At 45.2% G+C, this 4023-nt stretch overlaps 1 pseudogene; it reads right to left on the bottom strand.

The window, feature by feature from the left end:
- Positions 1-1241: 1241 nt before the first annotated feature.
- On the bottom strand, positions 1242-2995 carry LOC147460070 (uncharacterized; annotated as a pseudogene).
- Between the last annotated feature and the right edge of the window lie 1028 nt (positions 2996-4023).

The raw sequence follows: 4023 nt of genomic DNA, 5'->3' as shown, positions 1-4023 counted from the left end.
GTTTTATTTAACACTTTACAAACTAGTTTTCAGGTCTGCAAATTTGCATGTCATAAGTAAAATCAAAACCTAGCTTGTGCATTGTAATTGCTTCCATGACAATGAGTCCTACAAGTTTTTTCACGATGCAATTATGCAGTTAGATATACTACACAAAGGATTGTTTGGGAAATTCTTGTGCCATGTAAAAGTTTCCTCATTATAACTTGTTGTTGGAAAATGATTTTCCCGCCAAAACTATTGACATGGAGATATATACACAACACAAGTATGTGCCTAGGATTCAAAAAAAGAAAACATAAGTGTAGAATCCAAGAAGATTTTCTCTTTTCTCTCTCAAGAAGTTGGTGACTACCATTGCATGCAACTCTCTCTCTCTCTCTCTCTCTCTCTCTGTGTGTGTGTGCACGCGCGCGCGCGCATGCCACGACTAGTCCAGGGACTGTGTGTGTGTTTACATGGCACCACTAGTTCAGGTCTTGTGAGAGGCAACCCATGTAGGAGAGCGCAAGATGCATGACCGTCCAGCAAGCAGTTTCTGCAGTTCTGTGTGCGTGTGTGTGCGCGCGCGCGCGTGTGTGTCACACAAATAGATGCAAACAGAATTTCCTTTCTCACGGTGCCAAGTTCTTGTTTGGACATGCTCTCAATCTGTAGTGTATGAGAGCGATGCATAGATTAGGGGAGAGATGAGTGGATGAGGCAAGCAGAGAGTCAGAGCAGATAGATCATGGGGCGGAAACGACGACGGGGAGCCTGCACCCATCAGCGTGCTACGAGGAGGTGTAGGAGTAGATTCCTTGGAATATGGCTTCTAATGATTTTTATTAACATGGAGCCAGTATCTATATATACAAGAGTTTGCAATGTTTATACAGAGAAACAATGTACATGTGTAAGTATGCACGAGAGTAAGGACCTAGTCACATGAGGCATAGTTATCAATAACCGATAAATATGCGCCTTCATCATAACTCCATTTATGCCATCTGATAGACTTCGTGATCTGCAGTCTTCAGGGAGAGCATCTTGTGCTTTGTTGCATAATTTGAGGGCAGAGTTTCTAAGGTCATACATAAGGAAACTACTGGGATCTGTAGAGGAGTGATTATATACAGTCCAAACATGACCAGGACGAAGGCATAGCTTATATCAGCAGAAATAAGATGACTATGCCTGGCGTGACCATTGCCTAAGAGAGAAAAAGAGATGAATGTGGCCCGTGCAGTTGACCCAGGCTCTCATGCAGAGGGAGGTCTGAGGGGCCACACTCTCACTTTGGAGTCGAGGCCACCGCTGTAAACAACGACCCTGGCGTCATGACGAGCACGATCGCCATCGTCATGATGAGCACAGTCACAAGCAGAGGCATGAGCAGGTGATGCAGGCCGCAATACAGAAGCAATGGATTTGGCAGGCCCACCGTCGCCTGCCAGCACTGACAGGCACTTATACTCCCATACTGATGTTCCGGCAGCCTTATGGGCGCCATGGCCGTAGTCGCCGCCGCTGGGCCGCTTCGGTCGATCGCCAATCTCCCTCCTCCAAACTCTGATGGTCTTGTCGGCAGAGCTGCTGCATACTATATTGTTCCCCACTGTGCTCACTGACAGCACAGCCCTTGTGTGGCCCACTATCACCTTCCTCAGCACAAAGCCAACACCGCTAACCACTGCTCTCGACGTATTCTGCTGACTCACCCTCCTCAACCGGCCTGCTAAGCACCCACTTTCAATATGTTTGCTTGATACAATTGCCGTGTAGCTGCTGTCATCATTTACTTCTCCTAGCACTATATTGTCCATCTCCCCAGCCTTATATAAATATTGTCCCCCTCCCCAGTACTTACATTCCTGCTCTCACTGCTAGAAGAATAGCTCACCTTTGGTTGAGGCTTATTATACACCCTTTTCCATGCTGTCAGAACCCCATCCGAGCTCCCAGAATAGAGAATTTTCCCATTCATTGACACCGCCAGCGTGTTCACCGCAGCTCTCTGCCCATGCAGTGTGGTGACCAGGCTGTGTTTTTTCTTCTTCCCCGAGAAGCGTCTCGGCATCCACAGCTTGATAGTGCAATCGGCCGACGCAGTCACTATCACAAACCCATCAATCACAGTCATTGCATTGATAGCATCATTGTGAGCATAGAAGGACTCTATGCATTTATAACTGTTTAAGCTCCACACTTTTACTGTCTTATCCCATGAAGCTGAGTATAGGACACTAGGAGTACTATTTCCCTTACTGCTCCATTTGCTGCCACCCATTGCGAGCGCACTTATCCTATCCGCGTGCTCCATCCATAGCTTCTTCTTATGCCGCCGCACTTGCACATACCTTCTCTCCAACAGCATGCTCTTCAAAACATGATCCAGTCTAGGCAACACGGCCAACAGCTTATGCTTGCATGTAGTATCACCATTCCCCACTCTCTTCCACACCCTTATCTTTTTATCTTGATGGGCACTATACAATTTGTCACCAAAGGTCATCAAAGCATTCACCATCCCATCTCCACTGCCAAAGCAATCTAGTTCTTGAAACAAAGGAGCCTTAAACACTTTTATGTCAGTGCTAGCCGATGCTGAGTAGAGAAGATCTCCAGCAAGTACTAGCGCAAGAACTCGGGCTTTATGCTGTCCTATGGTTGTAATACAATTAGGTCCGGTGTCTATAGACAACTCTACTCTTGGGGGGGTTTCTTTGCTGCCTCTCGCACCAATGTATTTAAGCCTACTCGGTAATTCATTATAAGCTAAGTTAATGGCATCATTTGTAAATATGCCATGCAGGGCAGCAGCTTCAAGCTGGTATACAACCACGTTTTCATCATCTTTCCCCACCCCCTCAATGGATTAGTGGGAACAACTGCCATTTGGAGTAGGTCCGTCCCAGTCACTACCGTCCTTAAGCACTTTCTACGATCGATCTTTTTGACCAACAGTTGTGCAGAGCAGCACCGTATGCTGTAAGGCGGTTACAAGGTGGGTCATATTAGGGAAACAAGGCCTCATAATGAAATAAGGTTGCCTTGCTGGACGAATGAGGGGATAATTATATATAGCTAGTTAGCAAAATTCATGTCTACTTAAACAAATGTAAAGTGTTTATATAGAGGGAGAGCTGAAGTGTGGAAAGAGGAGGAGGAGAGAGCTCCCTAATTAAATATCTGCATAGCCTAGACGTGTCGAAAGAACCATATGCCTCCCTGGTTGCCATGTAAATTGATCTCTCTAAGCTCCAATATTGCTCCCGCCTTGTGGACCAGCCAAGGAAGATCGTGTTACCTCACGTACTTTTCAATGGCCACAATGCTTTTCAATTGACTATGCTTCCCCACTTGTCACCTTAGAACCGCGTCGTCATATTATCGATGTAGCCATCAGCACTCACTCGCTCCTAAGATTCAATTAAAAAACACACACACACACACACACACACACACACATCTTCTGCACCCCTCGTCGCTCTATGATCACACGGGCAAAGTAAAGAGTTCCGTTGATCAAAACTTGTTCTTGCACAACTATTAAAGCTCCCCCTACGTCGTGGATGCGTCACGAATCTTGGACATCCCCCTCCAAGCACACAACGTTAACCACCTGTGCTAGCACGCTAACTAAGCATAAAGCGACCCCGTCTGTATAAAAGTAGGGAAAATTAACAAAATACCAATTCCCAAAATGCGCCTCGTATTCTCAAAATTCCCAATCTACCCACAAAATACACCTAAAATTTCCTAAAATACCCTTAAATAAATTAAAAATTCTAAAAATACCCCAAGTCCTAAATTAAGCAAATTGAAGAGAAAATCATTCATGTGCATTCAAGCTTTCGACGTCCAATGAAGGCAAGTCAAATCTCCGCTACATATAGAGCAAAATAGCAAGAAAAATATGGTATGGTTTCCTGATACAAAATGAAGCCAAATCCCTGCTATAATCGGAAAGAAAATCCCTCACATGCTGAGAGTAATGCATTGAAGCTTTTGACACAAAATGAAGGCAAGTCAAATCTTCGA

This window comes from Adiantum capillus-veneris, chromosome 4, assembly GCF_014529385.1.
Source record: "Adiantum capillus-veneris isolate H3 chromosome 4, ASM1452938v2, whole genome shotgun sequence".
Lineage (NCBI taxonomy): Eukaryota > Viridiplantae > Streptophyta > Polypodiopsida > Polypodiales > Pteridaceae > Adiantum > Adiantum capillus-veneris.
Note: the sequence above shows the minus strand (reverse complement) of the source record. Positions and strands in the feature narration are given on the sequence as shown.